The sequence below is a fragment of the Pelophylax lessonae genome, assembly GCF_965119305.1.
Source record: "Pelophylax lessonae genome assembly, chromosome: 12".
In the NCBI taxonomy this organism is placed as follows: domain Eukaryota; kingdom Metazoa; phylum Chordata; class Amphibia; order Anura; family Ranidae; genus Pelophylax; species Pelophylax lessonae.
This window is the reverse complement of record NC_138779.1, coordinates 160,723,982-160,741,246: the sequence shown is the minus strand read 5'-3', so window position 1 is coordinate 160,741,246 and position 17,265 is coordinate 160,723,982. Positions and strand designations below refer to the sequence as shown.

Sequence of the window (17,265 nt, the reverse complement as noted above, 5' to 3'; positions counted from 1 at the left end):
GTCTCCAATCACCATGTGCAGCTGTGATTTTAATTTTTGTTTCTCGAATAAATAAAAGTTTGTTAAAATTATATTTTGTCTGTTTTTTTTGTTGGTGTATGTGGAAAAAATAGTACATCTGCACAGGTCAGTAAGGGGTAGCATACGCTTGCCTCATGGAGAGGGAAACCACCCTTTTTCTTTCTGCATGGAGCAAATGTATGCACAGGTCAGTAAGGGGTGGCATACGCTTGCCTCATGTAAAATTGCACTGGAACAATGGATGAATGAGAGAGACATCAAAAGAACTGCCAGAAATGTTTAAAAGCTTTATTAGAAGATAACAAAATAATTTAACAAGATGAATGTTTTTAGACACAATTATCCTGCAATGCCACTTCCCCATCAGGCGAGACAAAGAAATCAGCAAACTGATCCCTGATGGTCATGACCCGTGCTCTTGTCCGCAAGTCCATAAACTGCACGCGGAGACTGGGGTTACGTGGCTCTGGTTCGACGGTGCTCCTGTCGCTGTGCTTTAGAAAATTGTGCAAAATGCAGCATGCCAGGACAACCTTGATGGCATCCAGCTGCATACAGGACAGCAAAACCCTCCATTTTGCTGAGCACACACCGAACGCACACTCCACAAAGCGACGTGCACGGTTCAGGCGATAATTGAAGATTCTTTGGGTGACCATAGCCACTGTATGGCCTCATCAAATTTTCTGCCAGTCCAAAGGCCTCGTCTGCCACCATGACCAATGGCAAGCTTGGTTCTTCTGTACATGGTAGAGGCCTGCTTGCTGGTATATTGAGTCGCCCTTCGTGTAGCAGACGTCCGAAGGCAGATTTGCGAAAGATGCAGGCATCACCCTGGCTGCCGTATGCTCCAACATCAACTGCAATAAATTGCAGATGGGCATCAGCCAATGCCAGGAGTACCACCGAAAACTATTTTTTGTAATTGAAATATGCCGATCCGGATTGGAGAGGCTTCTTCACCCTGATGTGCTTTCCATCGAGGGCAACAATACTGGGTTTTCTCCCAAAACTCATCTACAACAGCTTCCCAGATCTCTTCAGTCGGCTCCGGCATGACCACCTGCTTCAACTCCTCCCTTATTGTGACGCATGTTTCCTTGGTAATTTTTGCCACCGTGGAGACACCGAAGTAAAAAATAGTGGTGTAGGGAGGCGAAACTTTGTCCAGTAGCAAGAAACCTAAAATAATAATTGAAAAAAAAAAAAATTACATGAATATAAAAACTTTCAAGCAACATCTACACACTCTTAACCATACCTCAAACTAGGACCTCACCCTTTAACCCTAACCCTCTTAACACGTACCCAAGTACTAACCCTAGACAAAACCCCCAAAAATGATTTCACTTACCAAAGGGTCACAAGCAGCCGTTCCTCCAGTGACACACTGCTTCTCATCAGTGTCCATCCTGGATAGCCTTGGCCTGAGCTTCTCCAGCAGCTCATCAAAAAGAGGCACAGACATGCGTGTAAAATTATGCCACTTGTCCGGATACATGCGCAGTTGGGTATACGTAGTAGTAAAGTACCCCTCGGACAGACGCTGCGACATAACAAGATGCCCACAGAACCGTCGCCGTCTGCTGCTCCTCTCCTCCAACTGTCTCCTCCGCATCCTTCTCAAGATGAGCAGGATTGCCTCATCAATCTTTTGAAGAACAGGATCCATGACACATAAATCACCAACAATCCCCAAAACACTCAAAAAAACACAAAAAACACTCAACTGCTCCTAAATGCTCTCTCCTCTCTCTCTCTCCAACCAAAATTGCATTGACACATGGCATTGTGGTTCTTTTAGGTGTGGAAAATGGAGGAGGGCATATTCTTTTAAAAAAACGCTGTTCAGCGCTAACGCGGCTTAACGCTCATTGACGCAAATGCAAAACGCTGCTTAAAGTGCGTTTTTGACACCGCTTTTTCCCGGCGTCAGAATTAGCTTTGCAGCACGTTTTTTCTAACGCCCTGTGTGCATGAGGCCTAAGCAGTAGAGCTACACGAATAATCGTTAAAAGATAGCAATCTCGATTCGACCCCCCCCCCCCCCCCACAAGATCCTAATCCAGCATTTCTTAGATTCCTGCAAAAAGGAAGGTATGGGAAGCACCATCTAAGTACCAGTATAATTCAAGGAGTAAACACAGGGATGCACAAAAAAAAAAAAAAAAATTGCACTTACATTTGAAGAGTTAAAACATTGTCTTTTTGACAAAACGGATGGTCCTTGTTGCCCCGAAACACACAGCCCCGTCCCCACACAATCCACGTTCTCTGCTTGGAGCTTGTATGCACCGCATCCTTGGTGCCCTGGCTCGAGTCCGGGACATCAGCTTCGCCATCCCAGCCTGCTGATAGAAGATCCATCATCTTGCCACATCCCGCCAGCTGATCGCCACAGAACCCTGCCCCCCTCTGCCTCCTGGTGGGCCTGCCACCATTCATAGCACCTCCACCAGCACCAGCTGTGTCACTTCAGCTTGCTGACTGGACACCCACCTCTCCAGCTGAGCATCACTGACCCCCACCGCCTTGTGGTGGACCAACCGCCATCCACAGTACCTCCATCAGCGGTGTTAACCAAGCCTGCAGTCTGGACATCCATCCCTCCGGCTGAGCACCACCGACCCCCCTGTTGTCTGCCTTGCAGCTGTTTACCGTACCTTTACAATCAGATGGGCAACCCCTCTCTAGCAGCTCCCGCAGCCTGAATCTAGAGAACCAGCCGCAACCCTGCTGAGTAGGGATTGACCGATATAGTTTTTCCAGGGCCGATACCGATTTTTCGGCCACCCTTTAGGCTGATACATTAGGTGCCGATATTCTGTACATTTAAAGATTTGAAAAATCAGCACAATTTTCGACACAAATCTGGAACTGAACATCTTAAACGTTTATTAAAAGTTTTAACATTAGGGCTCATTTACATCATACCTGCCTGCATGAAAACTGATGAGAAAACAGCATGGATTACACTTGCAGAGACATGTTTCACATCAGTTTTCATGCACATTGTATGGTGTAAACACTAAACAGGGCACAGAGAAGAAGATTAAAGAGAATAACCATTTTTTTTTTTTTTGTGCACTTGCAGAACGTGTGCAGCAAAACCGAGGCCTCCGTCTATACCATGGTGTGACTGAACGAACGATGCCTAGCAGTAGACAACTGTGACACAAAGTGCTTGAAAATAAGTTTTTTTTTTTTTTTTTAACGGCTTCCCAAAACTTTGAAAATGGCATAAAAACTGTTTACATTTAAATCACTACTGCAGTGCAAAAGCTAGACAGTGGATACTACACTTTCTTCAATACTCCCGGTTAGGTACAATAATATTGCAGAAAGCATAACATTACAGCATGTTCATCTGTTAAACTGCTTCTGTTTTTTTTTTTCATTTATTGCTGCCACTTCACTAAAAACATGCTCACTTGGTACAGAGAAAGGAGGAGCAGGGAGGCATACTCTAGCATGAGGCGCAAGTCTTTTGTAGTGTGCCTCATTTTCTTTCCACCACTGAAGAGGATCACCACTTCTGTCAAATTCCTGGTTCCTTCAAATAGAGAGATGAAGTTCATCATCCAGGCTGATTATTGCAGATTCAGAAGAATCCTCCGCATGAGGCCCCAATAAACACTGAACATCAATTCGACCACTATGAAGATTCCCTTCTGTCTGTTGTCTTTTAGGACATTTGTCTGTTTTGCAGCATCCTGCTCTTCCAGACTTGACATTTCGGCAGGAACCTCCTGCACCTCCTGTTTAGTATCTTCTGTCAGCCATTGTTTTGCCCTAGACAATACATCATCAGAACAGAAAGCATGGTTCTTGTATCGAGGATCCAAGAGACATGCCAGCACAACATTTTTATTTTCTTCATGCTTCTCAAAATATTTGGCGAGGCTCTCCCTCATGACCTGCCTACATGTTTTAATGCCACGTGTGTTGGGTCCTTCATTCGCTTGAAGAAGCATCTAAAGAACTCTCACACATGGGCTGACCGATGACACAGATGAGTCTTAAAGCAGAGTTCCAGTCCCCCCAAATCAATTTTTTTTATAAATGCTCCCCCATTATTGTAACCACTTCTATTGTAACATGTGGATACTGTCACCAATTTGTTCCTTGTTTTTTTTTTTTTTTTTTTTTTTTTTTTTTAAGTCATTAAAAAACTAACCTGATCTTGGAAGCTGGCAGGGTCCATTGCAGTTGTGGGCAACTGACGCCTGCTTGTCTTTATTTCCGGGATTTAATGCAGCTGGCTACCCAGCATCTCGCACCGGAGCAGTAATTGTACTGCGCACTGCTGTTTCTTCATTCCCAACTCCCTCCGAAATAATGCAAGGTTTCGGTATTAGGAGATTCCCATGGAATCCTGGGATAGATGACGCGGACATCTCAGTAGTCCATGAGAATCGCCTTGTGAGGACATCGCCTAGGCGGCTGGACCGGAAGTGCCGTATTAAAGTGGTTGAAAACCCACTTTGTTGACATTTACCTCTAGGTAAGCTATATTAAGGCTTACCTATAGGCGCTATAAATATCTCCTAAACCAGGGCTTGACAAGTTTGCCTGAAATCTAGGAGCCAGCTAAAAAAGTTAGGAGCCAGTTTTTTTTTTTTTTTTTTTTTAATAACCAAGCTTTATTTCCAAAAAAATAACATACTAAATTTACACATAAAGACGACTAGAACCCCACTCTCCTCTATAGCGCAATCGGATGGAAACAGACTGTCTCCACTCCAAAAGTGCCAATGTGCAATAAATAAAGTCCAAAAAAGTCTCCATCAAAAGTGCAGCCAGTGAATCATTCAGTGTGTATCCACTCCTTGAGTAATGTGCTGCTATCACCAGGTGAAGTGTCTGCTCACCTCCTCAATGAACCCACTAGGGGTCTACAGCAATTTAAAGGCAGATAGAATATTGCCACCCGCTCAGGTCACTCCAAAAATTTAGCACATGTGAAAATAAAGACAAACTCGAATAGTGCAGTACCGACACATTCAGGAGGCATAAAAACAGTCCAACTTCAAATATTGAACTCCCATTTAGTAAAAGCAAAAACCGCTTTAACAATCACAATTCCAAGGAGGTCACATCAGAAATGTCAAACCTGCCCACCGTCTGGTACCTCTATGCGTTACGCTATATCCATCATGGCTTCAACTGAAGGAAGTACATCATTTGAAACCCTGATGGATATGGCATAAAGCGTAGAGGTACCAAGTGGTGGGCAGGTTTGACCTCCTTGGAATTGTGATTGTTAAAGTGGTTTCTGAATTTATTAAATGCGAGTTCAATATTTGAAGTTGGGATCTGTTTTTATGCCTCCTGAACGTGTCAGTACTGCACCATTAGTGTCTTTATTTTCACATGTGCTAACTTTTTTGGAGTAACACCAAGTACAGTGGAGTGACCTGAGCGGGTGGCAATATTCTATCTGCCTTTAACCACTAGCCGACTGCTCACAGTGATATTACTGCGGCAGATTGGCTCCCCTGGGTCCAGCGGCATACACCTACATCGATGGACTCCTAGTGGTCTCGGTGGCACGCGCGCCGCCAGAGGCTCGCTCCTGCTGCGTTTAGACACAGTGGGAGTCGGGCCGGAGGAGGAGGAGAGGTGGCGATCGCCACCTCCCTTCCCCGATCGTCTGGAAAAGTGTGAGAAGACCTGCCTGATTATGTAAACAAAGCAGGCGGATTTTCTCAGTGACAGATAGGGAGAGATCACAGGATTCTTCATAGCTGAACCTGCAATCTGTCTCACAGAACCCCCCCACACGTCAGTAAGCATGAGGCATACCATTTAACCCCTTGATCACCAACAGTGTTAACCCCTTCCCTGCCAGTGTCATTATTACAGTAACAGTGCATATTTATAGCACTGATTACTGTAGTAATGTCACTGGACACCCCAAAAGTAGGGATGCAGCGATCCGATATTAGGATCGGATATCGGCCGCGATACTGACAAAATAGTTGGATCTGGGATCGGTAAAATTAACAGATCCACGGGCCGATCTGGGGTTTAGTCTCAGCAGAACCTACGTAAGTGTTTGTTCACCAATGCCAGAAGTCTGCCAAGCAAAATAGGCGAGTTGGAAGCTCTGGTGCACGAGGAGAACAGTGACTTAATTGGTATTGCTGAATCTTCGCTTCATTCTTCAAACGACTGGGTGTAACAAATGTAAGAGTAGGGTAGTTTTGCCTTAGCGAGATATGAAGTGATCTGTAGAAATGGTATAATTGTAGATGTAGTGTCATTTTGGGTTATTAAGAATTGTAGTATTCAGTACTCAGTCATACACATATGTCCTTTTATTAGCATTTGAAAAGGATAGAACTGGTCTCTGGGATGGAGGTGGCACCAAGTCTCCCATGCAAGTGTACAAAAATTGTCACCTTCCTGAAGCCTCAAAGAGAGCTGCTGGTCATCTTGGCTGCGGGGATCCGCAGGGGGCGAAGATAGGCTCCAAGCAGCCTGCAAGCTTTTGATTGGTATCATCAGATCAAAGGAATGTATTTTATCTCTCATAATAGGTGAAATATTAGTGGCAGAGAGATGAAAATAATTCCTTCTTAAGGTTCACGTGTTGGGGTACATGTACATATAAATCTGTGTCTGTAGCGTGTGTAGAATCCTAGAGAAACGCACAAAACAGTTATATGGAGCCTGATTGCGGCAGGCAAGCAGTGTTTGGTACGGTCCCAATCAGACCGATGCGCTGGTGTCAGAATTCCTATCCCTGACTCAGTGGTCAGCGCCGTTCTGGGTCAATTCGTCTCTGGTCAGTTCACAACACGAAACCTCCTGTGGGCTGGGACAACCCCCTGGGGTTGATAGGCCAAGGGCTAAAGTCCAGCCCAAATTCATATTCCAATAAATTGGGGAACCTGTGATATGGACGGGTTCTTCCATGAAGCCAGTTCCAAACTGGGGAGTCCCCACGCCGTTTCCGGTATGCTTCTACCAAGGGATAAGCTTCAGCAAAGTTTATTTCTGCTTTTATTCCTTTTTATTTTCATAGCAAATTGCAATTGTGCGTCTTATCTTTTTTGTATTTTTTGCAACTCCTTTTGCTTTGTATATATTTCTTATGCACTGCCCACTTTTGGGATATTAAATTATAAAATTAATAAGTGACTTCTGTGTACCAAGCTAGGACTGATATCTCTGGAGAGATTGTTGCATTTTAGTGCCTAATTGCTTGGTCTAAGCTACATGCCAATCTGTATGAAATTGCACTGCGTGTTGGCAGATTGCATGCAGATTGTAAACTAGACGGAGATCTGTGTTTGTGTGGTGGCCCAGCAGACCAGTCTGCGGACAAACTGTTGGGTGTTGGTAGGCTATCGTTTGTGGTGTGTGGGTGTGTGGACAGTGGGAAGAGTTATTAACACCGGGGTTCTAGCTTGTAGGATAGCTGGAGGAATCCTAGTAGTGTGTGATAATTGCTAGACTGCTCCATAACCCTTACAGTGCACCAGATTGTATGCAAGATTTGTATCTGCCTGTGTGTGGTCAGCCAGCTGGATTGTAGTGGAGTCTCCCTCTAGTGGTGACCAAAGGCAGAGCAGGCTATGAAAGTGTCACAGCCAAATCTTATTACTCAGTAGGAAATTCCCTTATACTCCCCAGTCACGAAACCATGTCTCGGTTAGCTAGTCGCCGTGGTCAATCGTGACACTGGGCTATTAATATTCCTGGCTATGCTCTCTTTCGGAAAGACAGGGTAAAACAGAGGGGTGGTGGTGTCTGTCTCTATTTGAGAAGCGAGCTCAAAGTGAGTGTGAAAGATGACCTAATTAATGGAGTGTGCTGAATCTGAAGCAGTATGGGTTGAAATGTACATGGGTGTGCGTAAAACAAAGATTATCATTGGAGTTTGTTATAGACCTCCCAGTATTAATGAGGAGCTGGAGACTCACCTCCTGGCACAGATAGAAAGGGCTGCAAGGGCTGGGACAGTGTTAATAATGGGGGATTTTAACTACCCAGACATTGACTAGAGTAATGGCACTGCTGGAACAGTTAAAGGGCAAAAAATGATAAACCTATTACAAGACAATTTTATGGTGCAGTTTATTGGGGACCCCACTAGAAGTGATGCTCTGTAGGACCTGTTAAACTCAAACCATGCAGAGCTTATTAACAATGTTCATATAAAAGAACATCTGGGTAGCAGTGACCATAACATAATTTTATTTAATGTTAGCTGTAAGCAAAAAACGCATACAGGAAATACAAAAACAGTTAACTTTAAGAAAGCTAATTTTCCAAGGATGAGGGCTGCTCTCCAGGATTTAGACTGGGAGGGAATATTGGCATCGATGAGCACAGAACAGAAATGGGAATTTTTCAAAAAAAGACTTTATGCAAACTCACTGCAAAGTATATTCCCATGGGTAATAAGTTTAAAAGGCTAAAAATAAAACCTGTGTGGCTCACGGCCAAAGTTAAGAAAGCTATTGATAAAAAGAAAACAGCTTTCAGAAAATATAAAAATGAGGGAACACTATCATCGGTTAATTGTTATGAAGAATGTAACTGAATATGTAAAAAGGAAATCAGGGACGCAAAAATTCAAAATGGACAGATTGCAAAAGATAGGACAAACCCCAAAAAATTCTTAATATATTAAACTAGGGATGCACCGAAATTATCGGCCGAAAAATGGGCCTATCCCATTTCGGCCGATAATGAGTTAACAATGCCGAAATTAATGGCCGCCGTGAGAAAGGAGGAGGGCGCAGCGCAGGTTTGAAAAGTCCCACCTCTGGCCGGCCGCCTCTCAATGATGTCCCTACTACTACAATCCGTGTATGAATGAACTGACACACCGGGAGGGCGAGCGGCCGCTAATAGCTATAACTAAGTGAGCCTTCACTTCCCTGTCATGCGAGTATCTCCTCTGACAGGAAAGTGAAGGCTCACATAGTTACAGCCATTAGCGGCGCTCGCCCGCCCTCCCGCCCGGTGTCAGGTCAGTTCATTCATACACATAGTCCTGCTGACAGGGAAGTGAAGGCTCACATAGTTAATGCTATTATTGGTGATCAGTGGATTAAATGTATCCCTAGGGGCGTGATTCTAACAGTGGGGGGGCGTGGCTTGTGATGTAACCAGAGACATACGATCCTACATGGCAGGATCGCATAGTCTCTGCACTTACAAAACAAGACAGCTGTGTTTGCATCAGCCGTCTGCCTTTCTCCCTCTCCTGCCGTAGATCGTGAGTGACCGGCAGACATCAGCGCCGCCGGTCACTCGCCCGGGGATCTCAGTGAACGAGCGGGGGCGTGCCTCCGGCGGCGCGCTCGACCCCCACAGGTGGCTGAGCGAGTGATGTTCCCCTAAGTCACTTTACCCAGCAGCGGCTCCCTCCAGCAGTATATCTGCGGTGGGCAGTCGTTATGTGGTTAAGCAACAGAAAGCATGGATTCATGAAAGACAGAAGTTATCAAACAAACCTGATTTCTTTTTAGGAGGTTGTTAAGTAAAACCTTGGACAGAGGGGCAGCTGTGGACGTAGTATACTTGGATTTTGCAAAAGCTTTTGACACAGTTCCCCACATATGGCTAGTGTGTAAGGTAAAGTTTACTGGCTTGGAAAGATCGGTTTGTAATTGGATAGAAAATTGGCTGAATTCTATCTTTTAGAGAGTAGTGGTTAATGATTCTTACTCTGAAAGGTCATCAGTGGTGTACCCCAAGGTTCAGTGTCGGGATCCTTACTTTTTAATATCTTTATAAATTATATATAGGGTCTGGGATTTCAGTCTTTGCAGATGACACCAAGCTTTGCAGTGGAATAACTTCTTTACAGGATGTCTCCAACTTACAAGCTGACCTCAATGCACTGTTTCTTTGGGCAACTATGTGGCAAATGAGGTTTAATGTTGAGTTATGCACTTGGGGGCTAAGAATATGCCTGCATCATACATACTAGGTGGAGTAGAACTGGGGGAATCCATAGCGGAGAAGGATCTGGGTGTTCTGGTAGATCATAAACTTAATAATAGCATGTAATGCAAGCTGCTGTTTCCAAAGCAAGCAAAGTCCTTTCTTTGACAGACAAAAAAAAAAAAAAAGTTGATTGGATATAGCAAATGTATACTTGCAACAGAGTTACCAAGACCATAATACATTTAAATATTAGTCCCCAATGCGTTGATTGAGTTGTCTAATTCGCTTACCTACATAGTAGGCTATGCAAATACATTGCATCAAATATATGATGCCCCTAGTAGTACAATCGGCATGTTGCCTCGATTTATGCCAGCTGCCATTGGGTAAATGAATTCCCCTGCCTTCAGTCACCCAACTGCAGCGCGTGCATCCCCCACAGCGATAGGTTCCCTTTCGTAGAGGAGGGTTTGGTGTATTGTTTTGAAAATGGCTTGATGTTAAGCTGTCTTAGTGACGGTGCTCGCCTAAAAACTAAATCTGGGTAGGGTTTTAAATACTTTTCCAGCGTATAATCATTGGTTAGGACATGCCAAAGTCTCTCAATGATTCTACGCAGTTCTCTCTCATGCATAGAAAATTTAGTTATGAAACGGACGTTGTTAGTTTGTAGTTTGGGACGAGTATTGTAAATTAGATCCTCTCTGGATCTTTTTTTGGCACGGTTAAAGGCCTTTCTCAATATTGATTTGGAGTATCCTCTTGCCAAAAGGCGATCTCTAAGATCGTTAGATTGGCTTTGAAAATTCTTTTCACTTGAACAATTTCGTCTAAAGGCGGATATATTGAGCATACGAAATGCTGTTGACCAGGGGGGTGGCCTCTAACTTGTGGACTTTTGGGTTCTCCTCCCAATTGGTGTGGCTCCTATCTTGGGTCTGCATGGTATAGTGCCTATTCAATCTAATATTGCTTGCACTGACATTATGTAACTAATTGCTGTATTTGTGTTTTTTCTGTTTACATCCCAATATAGCAACATGACCATATGTGTAACATCTTAAATGCCCCTGAAGAAGCCTCCGGCGAAACATGTTGGGCACCTACTTGTGGACTAGAGCCGGATTACTCACCGGATTAGCCACTAATATTTAAATGTATTATGGTCTTGGTAACTCTGTTGCAAGTATTCATATGATATATCCAATCAACTGTTTTTTGTCTGTTTTATGTATATTACAATTTTTTCATTTCACTCTAATTTTAGTGGATGATTTTATCTATGTATGATTAATAAAGCTTTGATATTTTTATATATATTTTGGTAAATATTTAATTTCTATTTGGTACCCATAAAGTCCCACCTTTTGGTCTCCAGCCCTCATCATTCCTCGCTTTGGCGAGAGCTTTGTTTATTCAGAGCCATATTTGTCTAAATATATAATATGGGGACGTTGGTACCCATTTGTTAAAGAGATGGTATTGAGTATTATCCATTTATAGACACACCTTAAATTATATATAATTTTGTCCCTGTACAAATCATTAGCAGTTCTTAGGATATCAGGGAACTGGAGAAAGTGCAGAGAAGGGCAACCAAACTGATGAGGCATGGAGGAGCTCCGCTATGAGAAAAGATTAGAGGAACTGAATTTATTCTCTCTTGAGAAGAGGAGATTAAGGGGGGATATGATCAACATGTATAAATACAAAAGGGGTCCATATAGTGAACACCGTATAAATACAAAAGGGGTCCATATAGTGAACTTGGTGTTGAGTTGTTCACTTTAAAAGGTCAACACAGAGGACAAGGGGGCACTCTTTACGTCTAGAGGAAAACAGATTTCGTCTACAAATACGGAAAGGTTTCTTCACCGTAAGAGCTTTGAAAATGTGGAATAGACTCCCTCCAGAGGTGGTTCTGGCTAGCTCACTAGATTACTTTAAAAAAAAAAAAAAAAAAAAAAAAAAAAAAAGGCCAGGATTATTTCCTAGGTGTACATAATATAAATGGGTACTACATTTTTTTTAGGTAAATTTGATCCAGGGAATATTCAATTGCCTCTCGGGGGATCAGGAAGGAATTTTTTTCCATCCCCTGCTGTAGCAAATTGGATCATGCTTTGCTGGGGGGTTTTTTTCGCCTTCCTCTGGATCAACTGCTGGCATAGGATTGTGTATATGGGATTGTATGGTTGGGTTTTAAATACTGTTTTTTTCTTTTTTTTTGGTTGAACCAGATAGACTTGTGTCTTTTTTCAACCTGACTAACTATATAATAAAGATGGCGGCTCCCACGGCACGCCATGCGGTCAGGGGACTCCAAATTGGAGGCCACAGAGGATCTACAACAAGACCCAGCAGGAAAAAAAAGGTACCAATCCCCCCCTCAGGACGCCAGGCGCCACAGCTATAGCACGCCCCAGGTGAAAGCCGCAGTAAGGGCAGGGGGAGGGGGACAGGGCCAGGTATCCTGACAGGCCAGGGGAACTTTTAGGAAGTACTAGGTCCTATCATCCCAAGGAGTGGGCCCACGTCCTCCCGCCCCTTACAAGAGCACTAAGGGATATGGGGGGGGGGTTGCATTTACTCACCATACCATGGACCGCGTGGGCTCTGCTCCAGACAGACCACCTCCCACCCGGAGTGGGGGTGCTGCCAGACGAGAGGTATGCTGCGACTCAGGGCGTTCCAGATCGTCGCGTCCCAGCGAGATATCCACTCGCAGGCTCGTCCCCATCCAAAAACAGGGCTCTGTCGTGGCGAGGCCTAGTGCGAGACTATAACCTGCTCACGCTCGTAGGCCAGGCTGGGAGACCTTAAGAATCTAGATTATCCATTGTGAAACCTCAGCCGGCAATTGCTTGTAGTTCACCAGGAGGAATCCCTCTGAACACTAACTAGCAGAAGTGAGTAAAGAAAAAAAAACTAAATATTCTTAACAGAATAATAAAAACTGAGACCAAAGTTCCAGCAGGAAACTTAGGTCCTACTCCTTCACTAGGCAGAAACAAACTGGTATGCTGGAGCAGGGTGTGTGGGGTTATGCCTATAAGGTCAGCTCCCGTGGGCATGGTAAACTTTTCCTGCATCGTACTACTCCTGTAGGGGGCAGCATAACCCAATGTTATAAGAAGCATAAGAGCTGTGTCTTGTCAATGGACGATAGAGAAACAGTGTTTTAGGTATTTTCAAATTTTAATCTCCAAGTCTGATATGTGACACATTTAAACCTATAATGCATATTTTTGTCTCAGGGTGTATTAAATATCCAACTAGATTTACCACTGCATATAGATATTCAAGAATATTAACTAAATTAAACACCAACCTTTTTTGAGGTTTTTATCCAATTAAATCGAAAAATTGATTATGAAACAATGGTTAGTTGCAGTCCAATCCAGACAGAGGGTCAGGGGTGCTGCAGCAACATAAGACAAATTGGGAGAATAAAATCTCTACTAAAGGCTTGAACCAATGCTCGGCCAGACACTGATAGAAGTAACAAGACGGCTATATACTGCTGATGAGAAAAAGTTTTTAGCAGTTTAAATTTACTAAAAGGATTGCATTTCCATATACTATGGGAGACCAGATATAGTGAATGCAGGGTCCAAGGTTTAGAACGCTTTAAATGTTCTAAATGTTGCATTACAGAATGACGGTTTTCTTCCAACCAAGTAAATAGGGATCAAAACAACAAATCAAGCATAAGGGCTCTTTCACACGGGCGGTCAGATCAGATCCGCCTGTCAGTTTTTTTAGGCGGATCTGATCGGATCCTCCATGCAGCTCTATGGGGCAGCGGGTGTCAGCGGAGGTCACCTCCGCTGACACCCGCTGCCATCCGCATCCGATCCTGTGCTGAAATCTGGACGGATGAAAACCCTATTTTTCCATCCGTTCAGTAATCGGAGCGGATCTGATGAGAGCGGACAAGCGGTCCGCTCTCCTCCGATCCCCCATAGAGGGCAGCGGGTGCTGAGACACCTCCCTCTCCGTTCTGCAAGCGGAGACGGAGCTGTCATCTGCCCGGCTCAGCGGGGATCGCGGATCGATCCCTGACTTGGTCAGCCTATTTTCTGGCAGCTGCCACTGCGGAAGTATTAATCCCTTAAGGGATTGGTGGACAGGCAAAGCTCTAGAGGGACTCTTTCCTAGTCCTTTATAGAGTCTATATTGGGCTGAGGATTCTTTTGGAAGTTCAGGTATCTCTTCAGAGGCATAAAGGGTCTGAAGGAGTCCCTGCATATTTTCCAAACCAAATAAATTCCTAGTTGGTTCTTCTGAGTCCCTGTCTCCTTCACCATCTGAACTGGTTTCGGAGTCCGAGCGGTTTACCTCCACTGAAATTCTACTTTCTTCTCTAGGCAGTGTTGAGGGAAGGTTTTGGGAGATGGGCAAGAACCCCAAAGGTCCAGCCTTGGACAGTGAACTTTCCTGAGAGGAGGTACCCTCCCCTAATGCAGGTTCACTGGGTTCTCTGGTTTGGGGGGTTCCTAATGAAGAACGCACTGACTGAATCGTAGTCAGAATTTCTTCTTGTACAGACTCAATAAGTCTTTCATTAGACTCAAAAGTCTCTTTACCCGCTAATTTATAAATGCACTTATAACAGAAGGGTTTGGAGTGGGAACTGGATAACCCATCACCACTATTACCACACTTCTTAGAGGTAACAGAGCCTGCTGAAAGTGCTGGGGTGGTAGTAGATTTCTCTTGCGAACAGCTCTGGGACTCTGGAAGAGAGGATACAAACAGAAATAACCAGGTATCAGTGCCCGTTCACATACGAGCGACGCTACTTCCCGGGGCGACCTCCGAGATCACGGTGCGAGCAGCGTGCCGCGACCTCGGAGCGGCCGCCACGGACTTCATAACATTCTATGGCGGTCACCTCCTGGTCGCCCCAAAGAAGCTCCGGACCTCCCTAATGAAATGCAGTAAGAACGCATCAATAACACACCTGTGTTACATTATTGACGTGTCACATGACCTATGAAAACCCACCATAAGCACAGTAAAATCACAAGATTGTGTGACTTTTTGGCACCATTATCAGCACCATTTTGCTTTATCTGCAAAATGCCAAAACAAGAAAATCAGAAGTTGAAGCAGTCTTGTGAGTTCTACAAGTGTGCAGCGGGGCACTGGTTAAAGCTTGTAGGAGAGTTTTAATTTTCTTCTTATTGTCCTATGAGGCTGCATGACCCCTGACCTTTTGTCTGGACAGTGCTGATAGTGCATGTGATCAGCACAGAGACAATCCCAAGGGAAAAAAAATAAACCCTTTCTAGCATTACACACCAAACTGAACAAGTGCAGCTTGCCCCCAAGGCTATGTTCTATCTGGAGATGGTTTGGGGGGTCTTTTTACACAATGCAGATGACTAACCCCTCTGGCTCCATAGTGAGCATCACAAGAATGCTTTACTGCATATACAGACTGCTTTTACTGTTGTGGGTTTAGTAACACTTTAAGCACTAGAAATGTGAGGATCTCTCTCACTAAAATATTCACATTTAATAACACATTTGGGCCAGTATTTATACTATATTCACAAGCCTTGGCTGATCGCATTTTTTATTTTTTTTTTGCACCCATCACATAAGGTATAGTGCACAGCGCTACTGATCACAGGCAAACAGAGGTTTCCAAAAAGTTATGCAGCACATCAGCTAGGCCCAAAGTATTAGTACAGCACTTTCCAAAATGATGACTCCCATATGGATGGCATGCCATCCGCATGCCTAGAGTGAACTATACAGCGCAAGGCAAAACCAACTGCAGTTACTTTCCAAATTTACCCTTAAAAGTTAGCCAGTATAAATAAAGTTGAAAAATGAATGGTTGCTTTGGGAAGCAGCAATATTTAAACTTTAAAACAGGGGTTGCATTACCAAGATGAGGCATGGCAAGGCCTACCAAACTTATTTTTTACCATGAAAGAAAATATCTGAAGCCACAATAAAAAAGCTATTTCATTGAATGCATTATATGTAAACCACTAGAATGATAAAACACAGTATACAACTTTCTGGATTGGCGGATCTTGTTGTTTTCTAATGAGAAATGCCATCTAAAAAGGTGTTACGAATGAAAACGTATACCAAAATTGTTACTAATGGTGACAACGCCTTTAATCTTAGCTTAAGTTATCGTAACAAACATTTAGAAAACACCAGTGCCCGCTCACATTTATAGATTAGGCTCTCCGAGCTCTAAGCACACTTAAAGTAGTGGTCTAGGCCTAGTCAATATTAACAACCGGAATAAAGCTACTAAGCGCCTAACAGTGGATAATCAGCAGCACTCATCAGGTGCAAATAACCTACACAACTCTAACATATATTCCTAAACGACTAAAGTAGCCATCAGTTAGCTAGAAACATAGCGACACAATGTTGAATGAGAAGCTCTCACCGCCCCCAGGAGGATGCAGAAAGGTGTAGAAACCCGTTTCCGGTTTATGAGCTTGTTTTCGGACTATATCCCCAACGCGTGCGTTTCTGTCAATGTTCTAATTTCACGACAACGAGAAACAACAGTCTCTAAACACATAGGCGCTAGCGGCTTCTTTATTGCCTCTCGCTCTCCGTCCACAGCTTAGAGAGATCCAAAATGGCGGCGACAAACTCAACCTCCCCCGTCTCTAGCTCTCGTTCGCTCTCTTCCCCAGTCTTTTACTCGCCTCTACTGGGTAACCGAAACACAACCCCTCCACACGTGTTCTCAAAGCCTATTGGACAAATGGCTTGTCAGTTATATGGATCTGCCTCGATTATTGGCTTCTCAGTTAATAATGTCCACCTTGTCCTCGTACGATTGGTCTAACTCTCGAGCAAAATGGGGCGGGAAGAATGCTATTAGAAGACACTTCATTTATCAAGGCGAGCAGGAACGTGGGCGGAGCTATACAATACAATTTGGTTGGGTACTAGGAGGGAAAAATGTTGTTTGGTAATAGGGTTACTTGATAGTATAGCAGTCGCAGCTTACTGTTTGAAAATGGAAAAGGAGCGTAGACGGTAACAAGAAGGCACGGCAGTAGCGTAATGCTTAGCTGACAGTGGCAAGTGGGTGGCTGAGGAGTTTCTAGGACTGCGATGTCACATGTGGGACTGCTCTCTAGGCCTTAGAAAGACTGCATCAATTCGGATCACTGTGGCAAGAACGTTGCCCTGTTCACGATTGCCCTGACCCGTATATTTATGTTGTTAATTATGGGCAGTCTAGTACTGTGGGGGCCAGGGCACATTTTTCTTAAATGGTACCTTCTGGTCTAGCATAAAGGTTGTTAAAATTCAGAATGAGATTCCGGCATTGATAAATAT

General features: G+C 44.0%; 1 protein-coding gene across 2 annotated transcripts in view; it reads right to left on the bottom strand.

Annotated features, from left to right (window-relative positions):
• The window catches only part of CNOT3 (CCR4-NOT transcription complex subunit 3), an 894,807-nt gene extending 878,235 nt beyond the window's left edge, over nucleotides 1-16,572 (bottom strand). For both annotated transcript variants that reach the window (XM_082273841.1, XM_082273842.1), the window contains exon 1: nucleotides 16,355-16,572. The gene's annotated coding sequence lies outside the window, so the exon portion shown is untranslated. The remainder of the gene's footprint in view (nucleotides 1-16,354) is intronic.
• Between the last annotated feature and the right edge of the window lie 693 nt (nucleotides 16,573-17,265).